This window comes from Arachis ipaensis, chromosome B8 (assembly GCF_059453495.1).
Source record: "Arachis ipaensis isolate K30076 ecotype BB chromosome B8, ASM5945349v1, whole genome shotgun sequence".
NCBI classification, from domain to species: Eukaryota; Viridiplantae; Streptophyta; class Magnoliopsida; order Fabales; family Fabaceae; genus Arachis; species Arachis ipaensis.
Window position 1 is genome coordinate 9,041,783 of NC_142443.1, and position 20,078 is coordinate 9,061,860.

The window sequence follows — 20,078 nt, forward strand, 5'->3', positions numbered from 1 at the left end:
TAAAGAGTGGTCTTTATGCCTCAACGCAGATAATTGGGAAAAATATAAGGCGGCTAAGAAAGAGACAAAAGTGGCTGTAAGCGAAGCAAGAACAAGAGCATATGAGGGTCTCTATCAGTCTTTGGGCACGAAAGAAGGAGAAAAATGTATATATAGAATCGCAAAGAGCTGTGAAAGAAGAACGAGAGATTTGGATCAGGTTAAGTGCATAAAGGATAAAGATGGTGAGGTGTTGGCTCAAGAGGAGAAGATTAATGAAAGGTGGAAGAGCTACTTCTACGAGTTATTCAATGAGGGACAGAAGACTCTTCCGAGCCTTGGTCGGTTATGCACAAGGGAAGAAGACCAAAACTTTGACTACTATCGAAGGATTTGAGACTTTGAGGTAAAAGAGACTCTAAAGCAGATGAAAAATGGCAAGGCAGTAGGACCTGATAATATCCCGATTGAGGTTTGGAAGGGTCTTGGAGAAAAAGGCATCAACTGGTTAACCAAGCTTTTTAATGAGATTTTAAGGTCAAAGAAGATGCCTGATGAGTGGAGAAAGAGCACCTTAGTACCTATCTACAAGAATAAGGGGGATATACAAAGTTGTGGAAACTATAGAGGGATCAAGCTTATGAGTCATACCATGAAGTTATGAGAAAGGGTGATAGAACGGAGGTTGAGAAAAGAGACACAAGTAACAGAGAACCAATTTGGATTTATGCCAGGCAGGTCTACCATTGAAGCGATATACCTATTAAGAAGGATGATGGAGAGGTATCGTAGTAATAAAAGAGATCTACATATGGTGTTTATTGATTTGGAAAAAGCGTATGATAGAGTACCAAGGGAGGTCTTATGGAAGGTTTTAGAAAAGAAGAGAGTAAGGATCGCATATATTCGTGCAATTAAAGACATGTATGATGGGGCCACAACTAGTGTGAAGACTCAAGGTGGTGTGACAGAGGAATTCCCTATTGGTATATGATTACACCCGGGATCATCCTTAAGTCCATACCTTTTCACATTAGTCTTGGAAGTACTCACAGAGCACATCCAAGAGCTTGTGCCATGGTGCATGCTTTTTACTGATAATATCGTCCTTATGGGAGAGTCAAGGGAAGACCTAAATAAGAAGTTGGAGTTATGGAGAGAAGCTCTAGAAGTGTATGGTCTACGCATACGCCGTAGCAAGACGGAATATATGGAATGTAAGTTCAGTCTGAGAAGGAAAAACCCTAATATAGAGGTGAAGATTGGAGAAAACATCCTACGAAAAGTTAAAAGTTTTAAGTATCTTGGGTGCATCATACAGGATAATGGAGAGATTGAACATGATGTAAATCATAGGATCCAAGCAGGTTGGTCAAAATGGCGGAGTGCATCTGGTTTTATATGCGACAAAAAAGTGCTTTTAAAACTTAAAGGTAAATTCTATCGCACCGCTATAAGACTGGCTATGCTTTATGGTACGGAGTGTTGGGCGGCTAAAGGAGAGCACGAACATAAGCTAAGTGTGACAGAGATGAAGATGTTGAGATGGATGAGTGGTCATACGCGATTGGATAAAATAAGGAACGAAGATATAAGGGAGAGAGTTGGAGTAGCACTCATTGTGGAAAAGATGGTTGAATCACGTCTTAGGTGGTTTAGACATGTGAGAAAAAGACCGATAAAACATCCAGTCAGGATGGTGGATGAGATGGAAGATGGACAAGGGGTGAAAGGCAGAGGAAGACCTAAGAAGACCATCCATGAGGTGGTCAAACGAGATCTACATGTAAACGGTCTCTCTGTAAACATGATACATGACAGAGCACAATGGCATCGTTTGATTCATGTAGCCGACCCCACTTAGTGGGACAAGACTTTGTTGTTGTTGTTGTTGCTTCTATCTTATGGCTTGTAGTTTTGATTTATGATTGTTATGGGTATTCTATTTCCGTTCTATGATTGTTGTTGTTTCATTTTTCTTGCCTTTTTGTGTTGTTGCTTCTCATTAATTTCTTTAACTTCACTTACTTCCAATGTTTTAAGGTTGGTCTACAAATATTATAGATTTTTAGGTTTTGTATTTTCTTTCTCTTCTTTGATTATAAAAGATTATGTCCTTCAAAATTAAAAAAAATAAAAGAAGATATATGTTTGTTAGTTTATCTAGACTGTCTCTTGACTAATTAATAAATTTTGATTTTAGAAAAGTCTTTTCAATATATATATATATATATATGTATTTTTTTATTTTTAATATCTTGGGTCAAAATTAAAATCGTCTCTAACCTTTTTTTTATTAATATCATCCTCAAAGTTATTGAATATTTTAAAATTATCTTTTTGAACATAATAATTTTTTAAATGACACAAATGCTCTTTTTCTATTATTACTACCATTACTCCATCCACCATTACCCCCATTCCTTCCCACCTAAAACAGAAAAATCAAAACGAAAAAAAAGAACAAAAGAGGAAGAAGAAAGAAAAGAAAAGGAAGAGGAAGTGACAGCGAGAAAAAGGACGGCTGCCGCCATCGCTTTGTGACGGTAGAGAGAGACAAAACAAGGATATGAGAGATAGAACAAAAGAAGAGAGAAACAAAGAGGGAGAAGAAAGGGAAGGAAAGGAAGAAGATGGAGGTGACGGCGGAGAAGAGTGCAGTCGCTACCGTCGCACCATGAAGGAAAGATGACAACGGAAAGAGTGCGGCCGCTGCCATCGCGTCGTGACTGAGGTGGGAGCTGCTATGTCAGCGTCGAACTCCATCACTGTCGTCGAGCTTCTAGTGGTGAGAGGATCTGCTCTTCTCCCTCTCTCGATCTGATATGTCTCATAAAAACATATAGTCTCATGTGCATATTAAAATGAGCTTAATAAGAATAGATATTTAGTTTTAATAAATCGATCATTCAAGCCAAATTAAAATTCTTTGATAGTAATTTTGATAACAATCTTTGTAAGTATAATGATAAGTTCAACGCATCGTATACTAAAATAATTATAGACGAAAAGCAAAACAGTTATAAATATAAAGTCTACTCACAATTTGGTCCCAAGGAACTAAAGATACCGAACCTGAAGTGCCAAATTCAAGGTGAGAAGGATTGAAATAGAATGGAACGAATGAGTACAGAATTTAGACCGAGACAGTAACAAGGTGGAACTGGAGATAGTTCTGAGAATAAAAAATAGAGCAAAACTAAAGTTGAATTAAAACAAAGACAAGGCAGATTAAATGGTAGCAGAATAGGACATGAAAGCTAGAGCAAAATCAGGAAAAAAGGCTAGACTGGGATAATGACAGGAATAGCTCCAGCGGCACCAACAACTCCAACAGCAAGGACGATAGCTTAATTCAGGTTCACCCGAATGCGACAGTGATGGTTCCTCCCGACTCCACGAGCCACGATGGTGCACGGCGACCACGAGGACGAAGCCTTTCTCATCTTCCCCGTTGCGCGCTTCCTTCTCCTCTGCGTCTATCTCTTTCTTTTCCGCTCGATCTTCCTCTCTCTCTCTCCTCCGTTCTGTTTTTCAACGGTGACGGCGGCTCCCAGTTCTGTCGGCACTATCTCTCTCCTCCCTCCTCTCTTTTTTTTTTTCTCTTAGCATGGGTGAGAATGAAAATGCGTGTGTGTGGGGCTGAGAGATAGTGAGGGGGTGAGGTGAGTGAAAAATGTTGGTGTATGACTAAGGTTAGAGAAAGAAAAAAAATATTTAAGAGTAGACTTCACTATTTTACTTATTTATTTATTTACTTATTTTTCTGGTTATTATAATATGTCATCAAATAATCGATTAACCACTTATCTCTCATTTTAATAATAATTTTCTTATAAAATATCTTTTCAATTTTATTATAGAAAATAAGAAAATATATGTTTTAAATTAGTATATTGATAAAGTCATTTCTAAAGTTCATATACAACTTAATTTCATAAAAAAATACACAAGTAATTTTATGAATATGTATAATGCATAACAATCAAGTAAAGGAACATAATGCATAAATTTATATTACTAAAAATTTATAATATTAAAAAAAATTGAAAATAAAATATTAAAGGGATTAAAAATTACATAAATAATTAAAATATTTAAAATAACAATAGTTAATTAAAATTCAAGAAAGTATAAAAAAGAAGAAGATAGTCTTACCTCAGAAAAGTTAAAATTGGAGTAAAGCGTTTTTTTTAAACCAAAATATTTGGATTGAGAAAGTGAAAAGTTAGATAGAAATAAAGATAGAAAGAGACAAGAGAATAAAGTGATACACGAGTATGAATAAAAATAGGTTAGATAGACCTATTACAAAAGAAGCAGTCTGTTCTTTTACAAAAGAGACTCAATCTCTGCCTATTATAAAAGTTTTAATATATTAATATGTCAGGTCCAAGTAAAAATGATAATAGGACTCTATGGGGTGGGGACCCCTTGCCGCATCTCCCGTCCCTGTTTAGTAAAGCCCCTTATTTCCGTCTTATTCTCCTCACAACCTCACAGGTTCCCATTTATTTTCTCTCATTGGGAAAGCGAATCTCCGCGGATATCCATATATATTAAATTTAAATGAAATTTAAAAAGTAACACTATCATAATAAAATCTAATACAATTCAACTAAATATATCAAATTAAAACATAATCTAAATACAAATTTAACATAATCAATATACACACAAAATTTTCAATGTACATTTTAAAATAAAATGAAATAGAAAAAACTTCCAACAAAATAATATAACAATTCTTGGTGGTTGATCATAGCTGGATAATAATATCCCCTTGTAAAACACAAATTTGAATAATTAGTTATTACAAATTTAAATATTATACACATCATTAATTTATTTTTTGATAAAACTTAAAAAAATCAATAAACATACACTTACATAAAATCAAGTTGGATTGGTCTAGTGGTTAGCTCACTAATCTGCTTAAATAAGTGTTGGGGGTTTGAATTCCGCCTTGTGCATGCAGCAACCCATTAACCAGCAACAAACTCTTAAATAGAACTCAATACCACGGCGGATCAATCATTGGCCTGTTAGGTTAGCGGGTACCTCAATTCCCGCTCCCATCCCCATGGAAATTTTGCGGGTCCTCGTTAGCTCCCCCATCGTGGCTAACCCCTATGGGTATCCACGGATGCCAGACGTGTGGATGCAGATTTTTTTATTATTTTTTGGCCCAAACTTACAAATTAACTTTATTGACTTGTCAGACCTGTCTGAACCTATTAAAATATAAATAAATATATAAATAATATTTTTTATTAACAAAGGTATCATATATTTTATATTTATTATATTTTAAAAGTTCAAAATAAAAGTTCAAAAATTCTTGTAAACATTAATTTGGCAGATTACATATAAGCAACTTTTTATTAAAAAAGATAATTTTTAAATAATATTTTTAAAATTTTTATTTTTATAAAAAAATTATTAAATTTTTTAATAAATCTTAAGTTAGACCAGGCTCAATAATAAGTTAGACTTAATATTTTAAAAAAATTATAATAGACTATAAATCAAAATTTAGACTAATTAATTATATGACAAGCTTAATCTGTTAAGAGTAAAATATAATCTGACTTAGACTATTTCTATAGCGTCTATATACGAGTGAGAGAGGAGAGTGAATTGAAAAAAAAAAAAGACTCTCAAAAGTAAAAAAAATAGAAAAAAAATAATACAGTGATATTAGTATAATTTTTTAGGTTTTTTTAATAAAGTAAAATAATAAGTTTAGATTTTTTTTGTTATTGTTATTATTAAATTTAATAAAACTTATTTTATTATTATATAAAATAAATTATAAAATAACTTTACTAATAAAATAAAATTTAAAATATACTTTTAATTATATTGTGGGGGTAAATATTTATATACTATAAAACTTATATTTTATTTTTAAAATCTCAATTGCCCCCACATAGTATTGTGTGCAGTGGCCAGTGGGTCTGTGCCTGTATATGCATATCCATTGTGCAGAAAACCATATGAACAAAGGTGCACAATAAAAGAGTGCATGCATGGTGCCGAGTAATTCAATTTTCTACTTCAATTTTTGAATCTACCTTTTAAATAGAATAATAATACAATATAATAATACCACAATCACAACATAATTTTCATGAATAAAGACCTCCAAAACATCACACCAACCAAATATAGGTGTAGAGCGAGTATCATTCATTAGTCAAATATTTGTTTCGTTTATATAAGAATATTGGGATCTTCTCTTTTATTATTCATTACAGAAAGATATAAGAATGATATACAAAGCAAATCATGCTAAAAACACTAATCCCCATTAATTATTATAGTAGATATATATAAGTTACAATATAATTAAAAAACAATTAACTACTAAAATAATTAAAATTTTATCGTAGAATATTCAAACATATTTTGATATAATAATTAAACTTTTTAATCGTAGCATAATCATACTTTTCTATAAACATCAAATATATAACTTTGTAAGGTACCTTTCTATTAAGTTTTGTATTTAATATTTATTGTTTTAAATTATCGGCGAGCAAGTTAAGAAGCAAAAAAGAAAATCAATTACAAAGAAACAGTACGAGGAAAGACAACTCAAAATCCGTAAAGAATTAGAACAAAATTATAGTAGAAAGAGAATTATGAACAATTAAAAAAAAGATATATGCAACAAGAGGGTGCATGAGAACCTTTAAACTGCTTTGGCGGAACTCCAAAGCAAACATAAAATCTACTTCAACCTAAACATTTTGATATCTATTTTGGGAGGCAATTGATAGCCCAAGGAAGATACTAGAAAGTTAAGCTAGATAGAGTGATAGAGTAAGCTTCTAAACTTGCACTAAAAATTTCAATAAAATTTTCATGGTGGTCTCGAATGATACTACTGCAAGCTGCCAAACCAAATTCACTAACTGAGCCATCTGTCTTGATCTTAATCTAGAATTAAGATATGGGCACTGAGATACGTGGATAATAGATAATTCTACCACAAGGGATTTACTTTTTTCAACACATTCTACTGTAAATTGATATTCTTTAGCTAGACTCAAGTTTTCTACAAAGGAAAGAATCATGACTATAACCTAAGTTTTAGGCAAGTAGTTGCAAAGAAAAGGGGTCACAGAACCCAATTGAAAGTGAGATCAAGATCGTCTAAAACGAATGAGTTGGTAAAATAATAAAATGAAGAGTTAATCACACTTAAATTGATAATAGGGTTCATATATAATAAAAATTACTGTTGACATACTATATGTTGTGAGTTAGTTGTGTGTACTATATGTGCAGGGTGTTAATATGAGAAGTCTGTAGTATAATTTTATTGTTCAAGGAGTTAGTTAAGAGATTGTCTAGTCAGCAAGTAGTTATCATTAGGACTACATATTCACAAGGTTTGGGATTGCCTTACATATTCACAAGGAGTTAGTTATGAGATTGCCTTACTTTCTCAAGGTTTGGGATTATAAGAAGGTAGGTGAAGGATCTAACCGCCTTTGGAGATAGGTCGGGTGTTGATCCACTACTATTTATACGGTCCTCAACCGGAGTTATCATTAGGACTACATATTTACAATTCTGCTTCATATTCACGTCCCAGAGGTTTAACATAAGCATGGTGAATTATGAGTAGATGAAAATCATGTGCAGATGATAGTCTTTAATCGTAGTGAGTTAGTATAAGCCTCCTCCAAAGTGAAGAGATTGGTAAATGAGAAAGTAAAAGTCTAATCAACCTTGAATTAAGATAGTAAAATTCATCTATGATAGAGAGTACGATAGTCCTAAGTAGTAAGCACAATATTTTAAACAACTCTAAAAAAGAACTAACCATTGGTGCATATTTTTCAGAGTTTTGGAAAAAATATGAAGGATCCAAAACTGCATGGACCTCTCTACCAGAATAAGATTTTCCTAAAAACCAATCTATCTATAGAGAATTTAGATTGAAGGAAAATGGGGATCTCAAAGGGTTCTCTAACAAGTTTAAAATAGTACATAGATAATATCTCAAGCAACTTTAGGTATGGCTGAAAGGACTCCTTAATAATTACAGATCAATTATTATCCTAGGCTTTCTTTGTACTAATTCGTTCTTATATCAATCTATATCAAACATGCCATTGCTGATTTAGACATTTGGAGAATGTGTATTTTAGAGTATGTTTTTATAATCCTCAAAATTTTACACAAAAAAATCTTGTATAAGAATGTTATTTTTTTTCAATGTAAAATTCCAAAGAATGTAAAAACATTGCACGATAAACAGGTCCCTTGGTGTTATTATATTGTTCTGTACCGCTGAACATTTAAAAGCTTTACCAAACTAAGTATAAGTGCATTGCAAAACCCAATCGGGAACTTAAATGTACCATAGGAATTTAGAAGAGAGACTGAGATTGAGATTAAATTAAATCTCTCTATATTATATTTGGTGTAAAGTATATAAAAATATGTCTTAAAATCCTATTTGATTTAAGATAAATGTGGAGACTGAAACAAACAAAATTACTTAAATATCTTGTTAATTAAAAAATAAAAATTATGAACAATATTATATAGGCCTTAGTAGATATTAAATGAAGTAATTTGTATATTGATTTTAGGGAATGATTTCAATGGACCAACTAGAATTTTAGATCTTAATGATCTATGTAAAAAAATATAAAATAATCTTATAAAATGTCTATACTATCCTTTTCTCTATCTTTTCTTCAATTAAACATCTTCTATCATAATGCTTACTGCAATTACTACAAAAATATCAACACCACCATTAATGGTAGCACCAACACTATCAATGTTCTCTCTTTTTTTGTATTCTTCTTGTTATGCATTCAAACTTCGAACCAAATCATTGTCTCTCTTTTGTATTTTTGATCCAACACGCTCTTGTGAACTTGGACTCTTCTCCGTCCCAAAACTCTTCAATAGAGACCCTAAAGCTGGGCGGCAGAAACTAATGTCATGGTTTCCTTCGGCAGTGCTGCGATGCCAGCACCGGAGAGGGCAAGAAGCATGTGAGGTACTGCTGACAGGGGGTGATAGTGAGCGGAGGAGATCTGCGGCGGAGATGTCAAGTTAGTGCTTCGGTGAGGCAGTGGAGCAGGGTAGTAGCGTGGTTCTTTGAATGAAATTCAAGGCAAGGAGATGAACCCAACTTCTAAATGATGACCTATGCAAGAAATTTTTTGGCGGTAGCGTGTTGATGTTTCGAGTGTTGTAGTAAAAAAAAAGAAGAAAGGATAAAAAAAGAATTTTAAAATAAAATTATTTTTTAAATTATTTGAATATAAATATGATTGTTTTATAATTAATAAAAATTTTAAATCTTAGCCATTGGTTCAAAATTTAAATAGTCCTGATTCATAAGGAATCTTATACCATAAAGATACATAATATACTTTCCCCATACAAGAAGCTTCCTTGATTTTAATCCTATTATTCTACTACAAATCCTATCGAAAACTTTACAAAAGCTCATAAAAAAACAATATCAAGGGAGTCAAGCAAAAGAACAATATTGGTATTTTTGCATTTCAAACCATATGCAATTCAGAAAAAAAAACAGTAAAAAATCAAGGGAGTCATGCAAAGTACACGTACCTGCAACTGGGAGGTGGCTTTTAACATGACATGATACATAATTAAGCCTTCCACCATCCAAGAGACCAAAATCTACCTCCGAACTAAACCATCACCATGGCCAGAACGCTGGCGCGATGGCTCTGACTAACTCCAATAGCGGCAATGGCAATTGTAGTGGCGGCAACGACAACATCAACATACAATGTGAGGGGGTAGAGTAAGAGCAATATAGCAGTGGCAGCGATAGCTCGGCGACGTCCTTTGAAATCAACGGTGACGGCCCACTGTCGTCGCCCCTGTGACCTCCACTCCTTTTCTCCCTTGATTGTCTCTCTCTCGTCTTTTTCCCTCTCCCCTGATTCGTTCTTCTTCTTCTCTCTCTCTCTTTCTATTTATCTCTCTTTCTTCTCTCTCTCTCTCTCTCTCTCTCTCTCTCTCTCTCCATTATCATTTGATGGCAACCATGATAGCAGCGGCGGCAACAGGAAACAATCGGTGACAGAGGCAATGGCGGTGACGGAAAACAACCGGCGATAGAGGCAGTGGCATCCCCCCGCTTCATTCTCTTCTGGTGACTCCAGGATCTGGTAAACAGCGTGTGTGAGAGGGTAAACTTGTAATTTAAAATGTTGAATAGGAGTAAATTTAGAAATAAATTTAGTAAAATTTTATTCTCCGTCTTCAAAAATTTTAGTCTTTTGTGTTCTTACTTTCTGAAGAAAATAAAATCGGCTGAGATTGTGAACAATGAAATTAAATCTTAGTGCACCAAAGACAAAAAAAAAATTTGCACAGAAATTAGGCAACAAAAAATCTTAATGCTTACTTTTTCAAATTTTAACCATCAAATCCCCTTCCAATATTACTGCTGCTGCTACATCTCTCCAAATCCCCTCACTCACGTTGTTGCGACGTCAACTAGCATCCTCACCGGCGTGTCTCTCTCCATCGCCGGACGCCACCATCACCGCTGAGCATCTCAAGGCCGTCCCTGGGCCAACAACCAGCTCCCAATCGGCGCTTCTCTCCCCCCACTTTGCGCATCATTGTCGCCGCCTAGCCTCTCAGTGCCGGACTCTGTCAGCAACCGGCCCCCACCGTGCGTGTATCTCTCATGCACTTGATACCATCGCTGATCCGCCAACCATTCCCCCACACCGGCACCGCATCAACCATCCCCCCACGCAGGCCTGCACCATTGGCGCACTGAGGTTTTTCTAGGTATCTCTCAACCATGTACAACATCTTATATATATATATATATATATATATATATATATATATATATATATGAATTATTTGACCCAATTAGAATAACCATCCATGTAATACTTAAGATAACCATCCTCTTATGTAGTGAAATGAACATCCAGGATTTGTTAATTGTATACACTTAAACCAAAAAACAACATAATCATACACTAACCTGGTTAGCATGACCACACTTCTTCTTGCGGTAGTTAACTGCCCTTGGGTGAAGGTGAGCATAGCACCTAAAATAGTAAAATAAAAGGTTAAGTACGATTTTGGTCTCTACGGTATAGTTTGAAAAATTTTTTTGTGTCCAACTTTTTTTACATACAAAATCGTTCTTAAATTTCAACGTAGTTTTAAAATCGTCTTTCGGACCAACATACCTTTCTCTTCTTTTTCTTCTTCTTCATCAAAACATCTCTTCTTCTTCATCATTACAATCATTTATGAGCTTCCCGGCAACTTTTCTCAACGAAAGGGTTGCTCCTTTAAGTTCATTCAACAATGTCTTATGCAAAATCTTATCACCTTTGATCAAACCAGTTACACTAACACCATCAGGATCCTGAAGAAAATGATTATGAAGGGGATTCAAGTCTTCTAAATTAAACCTAAGCATCTTATCCTTCGTCAAAAATTCACCATTTTTATCAAACCAATCACCTCAACCTTCCCTCGAAGGCGAATTTTTTCTTCCCAATTTCAAAAGATGAGCATCTTCCACACGTTTTACCTCAACAATCTTCCTCCGAACACATTCATCAACCAGAATATCACCAGAGCCAAACGTGGTCATGCTCCGATCTTCATTACCTATTACTGGAGACCTAAAAAAATTCCAACTTAGCAAGACCCAACTTTCCAATCCTACGGAGAACTCATGGTGAAGGCCTTTTTAATGGCGCCATCGACATAGTAGAAAAAGTAGCCGGAAACCTTAAGTGGGATGAAGGAGGGTTCTTCGTCGGCGTCAGCAGTGTCGTCATCATCGGATGTGTCATCGAAAGGGGACTGTTCCTCGACGATGTCAAGGGCGTCGATGGCGTCCTCACTGGAAGATGCAACATCGATGATGGTGTCGTAGTTGACCAATGGTGGAAGGGACGGATTCTTCAGAGAAAACAACGATGATGGTGGTGACGGTGATGATGGTGGCGGTGGTGGCAGGGGTTGTTGGATTGGGATGTGTGGTGAAAAGAAAAGAGGAAGAGGTTTGAAATGACGACACATAACAACAACCCGTAGCGGGGGCGCCGCTGTGATCGGAGCCAGGATCGGAGATTTTAAAACAATTTTTTTCGATGATTAGGGAAAAAGTTTCTATTTTGTATGTAGCAGTTTTGCTTTTTTATTTTGTTTAACAATATTTATTACTGTTCTTGAACTTTAATACTATGTTGTTGAATATTGTGTATTGTTATTGTTGTTGGTCCTCCATTAATAGCTTATTTTTGGTTTCTTTTTCTTCAGTTAATGGTTTTTCTGTTCTTTTTTTATTTTATATATTTTATTAGGATTAATTTGGTCCAAAATTTATAATTTAAGTAAAAAGGACTATTTTAAAATCTAGCTGAATTTTAAGGACAATTTTGTATGCGAAAAAGGTTAGAGACAAAAAAAATTTTGATCTATACTTTCGAGACCAAAATTATACTTAACCTTGGAATAAATTAGACACTTGAAACAAACACATCGAGAAAATGTAAAATAACAAATTGTTCTCCGATTGTCACAAACTTAAAGTATTAAACTCCACTCAACAAATAGAATAAAGGATCTCAGATAATAGCATGCATGCATTAAAAAATCAGATCCTATATTCTAAGTTCTAAAATAATGTACCAACCTTGAAAATTAACGAGTAATAAACTAAGGCCAATTGACAAAGTAAGAGATGGACATAAATCTAGGGAACAAATATAACCCCTAGAGCATTAGAAAAAAATCTAAAGGGGCTAAGTTATCGTCCCAAGGCAGAGTAAAATTTAAAATGCAATTGAAAATGAAAAAAAATAATTACTTGCAACAAATCATCTTGGCTTGTTTTGTATTTGTGGGCTAAAGCCATGAGAGAAGGCTCAATGATGCCGCCGCAAAGCCTGAGGACAAGCCGGCAAGGTAAAGTGTTGATTTCTTCTAGATGTTGTAGTCAGCCAAGGTGCGTCCATTTTCCAGTTGCTTCCTGGCGAAGATCAACCGCCACTGATCTGGTGAAATCCTTGGTATGTATGTGAAAACATGCGATTAAATTTTAAACATTACAGATATGACTTTGAATGGAATTCTTTTCAGGCTCTAACCACTATGCTCAGACACCATTTCTGGTTGTGCTATTGTTTCAGATGAGAGTTTACAGATATATAAATGGTTGTTGGAGAACTTCTTGGAGACAATGGGGAATAAGCATCTTAAAGTAGTTGTGACTAATGGTGATATGGCAATGAAGGGAGCTATTCCAACAAAGTTTCCATATGAAAGTTGAAACACATAGATTTTATTCATGGCACCTTTAACAAAAGGCATGTGAGAACGTAAAAAATTTTAAGTCTTTGGTTGATTTCAAGACTTTAATTTACAAAATTATTCTCCAAAGGAATTTGAGAGCTTTGGTTAGAGATGGTTGAAAAGCATAGTTTAGGAGAGAACAGTTGGATAAAAAAAATCCATAAGAGTAGGAGGTCGTGGGATCAGGTATATCTACAGAATAAATATTTTGGATACCTCCAAACCACTTCTCAATGTGAGGGGATCAATTAAATGATAAACGCGTACATTAAAAGGAAGAACACTATCATTGAGTTTGTCAGCAACACTGTTTTTGTTCTATGTGATTATATAAACAATGAACTTGTAGCCAACTTCAAGACAATGCATACAGAGCCTGAAAATGCTCTCTTAAGAAGTTTGTTGCCAACACTTACACCTTAAGATTGTTTAAGAAAGTAAGATACGAGATTAAGAAGGAAGAAGCGCTAACTATTATTGTGTTGATTAATGAAGATGGTATAATTAACTTCAGAACAAATGCATTTTGTAAAGTGTTGAAGAAATGTTTTACTGCCACTGTCATTTATTTGAAATCAGAGGGATTCCTTACAGGCATGTGTTTACTGCAATGAGGAACCAACACATGGAAAAATTTTCAGAAGGAATGATTTGTAAGCAATAGAGGAAAATGGCTAAAGTCCCTTAGGATTCGTGTTAGTACCTTACCCACAGATTGTAGTCTGTTGATGGATTTGGCATCCAAAAATGTTAAAGTCCTTGTTGAGATCAAGAATGATGTTAACAAACTAATCAATAAGTTACATGTTCGATAAGGTAGGCATCCCTAGACAACATAATGTTGAGTTTGGTGGCATAGGAGATCTGCTTGTTATTAAGACAAATGGTGCACCAATGAAGCATACCCGTGAGAAGAGGAGTAGACATTGTTCTAGCTGTAACAAAGTCGGGCCTACTTATAGAATGTGTCCAAAAATTGACAAAAGAGTAGGCAGCAATAAAGGGACAAATTTTTTCGAGTATAAGGTGCATTCAAATGCTAAGGAGAGTGTTAAGACTAATGATATTCATTGTTTTATTTATACTATATTTAATATCATTTTATATTGAAAATCATGAGTATATTTGTAACAAATGGTGTTTGATTTAGTATGTTAATTTTTCTCCTGTTAAATGTTTCATATGCTAGGCGACAACAATGAAAACCAGTGACTTGAAAGGAGAAACTAACATAATAACCATTATTTAGGCACTCAACAATTTATTAGCCATTAGAAAATAAAAACTCAAGATCAAATTTTATAGCCAAAGGTAGTATGTTCTTTTGTTTGACATACATGCCTTGTGTATTATTTCCATGATTTTTGTTCAAATTAAGTATATGTTCAATATTGTTCAATATTTTTTTAATTTTCTTAAAACAGAAATAGATTGAGAAGGCGTCATCTGCTAACAATATTGCTTCCTCTTCAAAGAAACTTCCAACTCAGCAACAACTTGCAGTGCATGTGCGGTTATTTTTTACTCATTAGGGTTAGTGTTGTAAAATTGTCAGCAAATATATTCACATTTCATTTATATGATGTGCTATTTATTAAATCCACTTTGGGCATGATAATATGAGGCATAACATTTTTACCCATCTTTTGAGGTGGTCACCAAATGCCATTGATGCTTAGATTTTCTATCTTCTATTCAATGCAACAACATATTCCATTACTTCATATCCAGGCAATGCAAGTATCAATGCACATGCACCCTCTAGTCCAACAGGTGAGAACATGATTTGATTATGTGTTTGAACAACTTGTAAATAAACAATGAAAGAACCAAGTTTAAATAATTGATGTTGAATGAATGCGGAATAATGTGTCATTTCAGTTCGTTAGTGGAGTTCATGCTAGACCCAAGAACAATAACAGGAGCCTATAATTTTGTCATGTGTTATTTTGAAAGGATATATTTTTGAAGTTTTGGAAATTTTACAATATACCAACTGTTAGAAGATGTTAAATTTAGGAAACAATAATTATATTTTTGGTGATGACAAACATATATTTGGTTGGGTTGAAAGTCTAAAAATTTGTTTGATGTGAGTATTAATTGTGCAGGTGTAACGACCCACATATATTTTTGAAAATATAAATAAGTTATAATTTATTTTATAAATTGGAGTTCTTTATTTTTAGATATTATTTTATTATAAGTAATTAAATTAATTTTATAATTATTTGAATTCAATCAAATTCATATTCTTGTATATATTTTTATTATGATGAAATATTTTACATAATTAAAACTATAATTCTAGTAATTTATAAGTAATGAAAGTTATATGTATATTTTAATTTGAGTAATTGATATTTTTACTTTTAAAAAAATAGAGTTTAGTTAATAATATTATTATCAAGCTCAATATCCGCTGATATGAGTAAATATCGGTAACTCTTCGGTGAACATAGCTTTGCTAATGTTTCATCAAATATCTTTCATTCTCAAGTTACTAATGTCATTTATATTAGTAACTCATATATATTTAACCCTATAAATATTATTACTTGTGTTTTAATATATTCAGTTTTCATAAATATCTGTTTGAGATATTTATAACTTGAATCGCCAACTTGGTTACACCGAAACTTGACACCTCGCCATATTCATTAATGATAAAGCAAGTAAGCAGAGTAATCTTAAAAGTTTTAGAGAACGCAGACTTAATTAAAGAACTTTATAATTCTTTTTCATAAGACACTTAGGGAAGGACGACGGAATAATGCAAAGATAATTTATATTGTGGAATGATAAGAAAGAAAAGAAAGAAAGAACAAAAAGAAAATGAAATAAGCAGAGATACGGTGGTGAGTCTACCAAGATTTGCTTTCCAGAGATACATCGGCCAATCCAGGGGATGGTCGCACCTGTAAGATAGAAGTTTCTTATAGAGGTTATCAATACATATATTAGCTAGAGAGAGCCTCACCTGTAAGACCGAGGTTGCTTACATAGGTTATGTTTGCATCAAGGTTCTGAGAACCGAACCGGTCATCAAACCGCTTTAGTTATTGGTTCACTGGTTTACAGGTCCAACCGTACTTTAACCAGAAAAACTGTTTTAGAATAAAAATATAAAATAATAAATAAATTATAAATAAATATTTTAAAATATAATTATAATTTAATATAAATCTTAAACTATCTTTCAAAATTAATACACTACTTGAAATGTCATCGACCAAACACTTGAGCAACCGAACAGGTTCTTTATTTGTATTTGTTGATTATGCTTAGCAGTATCACAAAGATAGGCACAATGTCAAAGAACATGAGGAAGCTAAGGTAGGCACAATGTCAAAGACACATTTGAGGATACTCGCATTCATCCCACCCAGAAATAACCATTCATTTTTTTTTCTTATTACAAATATCATATAGATAAATATAAAGATTTATCAAATATTTTTGTTACGATGGTGATACTTTAATTCATGGTCTTTTGACAAGTGTTTTTTGAAAGAATTTTGTTATGGGAACTAAATCAAGGGTTGTAAAGATAATCCAATACTTTTTTTAGTTTCAAGAATATTAGGCGTTAAGACTTAAGCAATTCTGCTAGATAGACAATAGAGAATCTGAACAATGTGAATAATGAGTTAGAAATTTGGCTCAATATAAGTAAAAAATAAAAAATACTCTCTAAATTACCCAAATAAAAAAATCTACTTAGTTATTTAAAAAATTTAACTATGTCAAACCCTAATTTACCAAACCAATTCACCCAAACAGCTTCTTCTCCCAAAATCCTCTGCCACCCTCACCTTCATCAATCATCCCACTTCGCCGGCGTCAATTGCACCCTCACCGGCCATCATCCACGTCCCCTGACGTCATCACGTTGTTGCTGCTCAGCAAGTAGCCCCCTCCCCCGTGCGTCTCTCTCTCCCTCATTGGTAGCCAACATCGCCGACAGGATCTTCCTCCTCGTGGCGTGTCCTCCGTGCCCCGTGCGTCTCTCTCTCCCTCGCTGAAAGCCAATCTCGGCATCGGTTTCAACCATCGCGGGAAAGAAGGTCGGCTCCATATACTCCCCCTTGACGCGCTGCTTGGCTCACCATCCACCGTCACCGCGCGACGCTCACCCACTCACCAGAAATACTTGTTTTCGGACTCCTTCTTGCAGTCGTCGCTAGTTGGCACGATAGACACGATCACCGATGTCGCACTCTATCCACTTGCTGCTTCAATAGGTTAGTTGATGACCAGGATTTTAATTTTTAAAAGGGTATTCATGAAATGCATTTAGTTGAGTGAATGAATTTTGCCTCTCTTGTACACAAAACAACCATCCACGTAATACTTAAAATAACCATCAAACTTCCTAGAGAACTGAGCATCCCGCATTCGTTAACTGTTTATATTTAAACCGAATCCAATAAAATAACCATCCAATTATTCATTAAAACAACTATCTATACCAACAACAATCATCTGATTTTGTATGAAGCTAAACACATTCGCATCCAACATAAAACTTTAATTCATTACCTGCTTGGATTGTTGCCCCAGTATAGCGCACTTGCCATCTGGAAGTATAGAATCATCAATGATTAATGAGGATGCTGCAGTAGAAATTTCTTCACCCATAGTGAGCTCCATCCATGATTATGTGAGGGGAATGCAGGGGTTACTATTTACGGTGAGACTACGATGGTGTCGGTGAGTGGCTATGGCGATGACGGCACAGCCAACAGCGGATGCAGCGGAAAGGGGGAGGCACGGGGCGGCTGTGGAGTGATCCACCACGGTTACAGAAGAACAACGTCACAATTTGAGGTTTCAGTGGTGTCGATACGGTCGGCGGGGGGAGGGAGTTGCAACGGTGCAACTGAGGCTGCGACGATGAGAGAAAAACTGGAGATTGAAAGGTTATAATAAGATTAGAAGTAATTGTATGTAATATGAATAGGTTTAATTACTAATCCTAATTTTTAAAATTTTAAAATTTGAAATTAAATAATTAATTAACAATCTGATTTTTAATTATAATTTTATCTTTTTTTAATTTATTATTTATATTGTTCACAATTGTCATTATTTTTTTATATTTTCTCATAGTTAAAAATTACTTGTAATTTTTTTTTTGGTGACTAAATTACTTGTAATTTATTTAGTAAGTACACGTGTTGATTATAATTTAATTTCTAAAATTTATGGTCAGTTCTTTGACCCACCACTTAAGATCTAAAATTATAATAATACTCTTAGTATATATTATTATAATTCTTCTTAGAATTCTTTATTTATCCTTTTTTGGTGTTCTTTCTTAGGAAAAGAAAAAAAACTAATAACTAGATAGACATAAATTAGTTATTAAGACTACTAATATAATAACACCTCTTAAATGTAAATCTAATTGTGTGCTATTTCATGCGTAGAATTGTAGAAGACTGTTAGGAAGGTCTAAACATACGCTAAAAAATCTCAACATTCAAGTTAAGGAGTGATATCATATGAGGAGTTTTCTTAGGGTTTAGAACAAAGATATTTTATATCTATAAAATAAATACACTTTTGTGATTATTTTTTTATGTCTCTAATTTATCTCCAACTAGTATTAAATCTATGTGGTGCACAATTTTTATTCTAGTTTAACATGGTAATTGAATATGATATAAAATATAAATTTAACATAGTAAATTAATATGATAAATTATCAATACGTAATAAATATAGTGAATATGTTATTTTAGATTTATTTAATATAAAATATAAATTGAATAGTTTAAAGCTTATAATATATTTGAATCATAATAAAGAAATTGAAAAATAAAAATATATGTAATTGTATTATTAGCATATTAATTTTGTGTCATATATTTTCTATTTATATTTACTATAAAAATAAAAATAAAATAAACAATATTTTTTTCTTTTCTTTTTTTTTTCAAACATATATATATTTAAATAACTTATGCTTTTTTAGTTTATTTTTATATCTAATTCTACTCATATAATATATATATATATATATATATATATATATATATATATATATATATATATATATCACATCATAATAATTAAACTTAAAAGTTTAGAAATACGATGAGGGAGGTATATTGAGCCGCTAATAATAATAATAATGGTCTTATATATCTTTTTATGGTATGATTATCTTTTATTTCTAGACTTATGTTTCTATCTAAATAAAGATTGTATGAATCTTTTTTTAAGATATATCTTTCGTAATAATATTTTGTTGCACAACAATTTAAAATAGTAATAATAAGATTCTGTCATTCTTTTACTCTTTTGTTTGTTTCTTTAAAATAACTCTGAGAGTGTTTGGTTAGAGGTTAAAGTAGGGTGAAGATTTAAAAGAGTAATTTTGTTTTGTAAAATTGAAAAACAAGTCATCCTAAAAATTAAGGTGAAAGAAAAATGTCAGCCACTTACAAAGTATATATACAAGAGATTTTGGGTTTGTTTTTTAAAATAAATAAAATAAATTCATTATTTACTTATATATATTTTTTAAAATATTTTCATTTTCCCTCATGTTCTTGTTTGAAGAAGAATTTAAAAACTATATTTGAACGTATCTCGATATGTTTTAGTTTTTTTTTTGTAGCAGTATGACATAGATCAATTTAAAAGATAATTTTTATTTTGGTGACATTTAAAAAATAAAATTAATTAATATAATTTATTATGATGATATCAGTTAATTTTATGTTCAAATTAGATCA

General features: G+C 33.0%; 1 pseudogene; it reads right to left on the bottom strand.

Moving 5' to 3' along the window:
* Positions 1-11,271: 11,271 nt before the first annotated feature.
* Positions 11,272-17,973, bottom strand: LOC148547135 (uncharacterized; annotated as a pseudogene).
* Between the last annotated feature and the right edge of the window lie 2,105 nt (positions 17,974-20,078).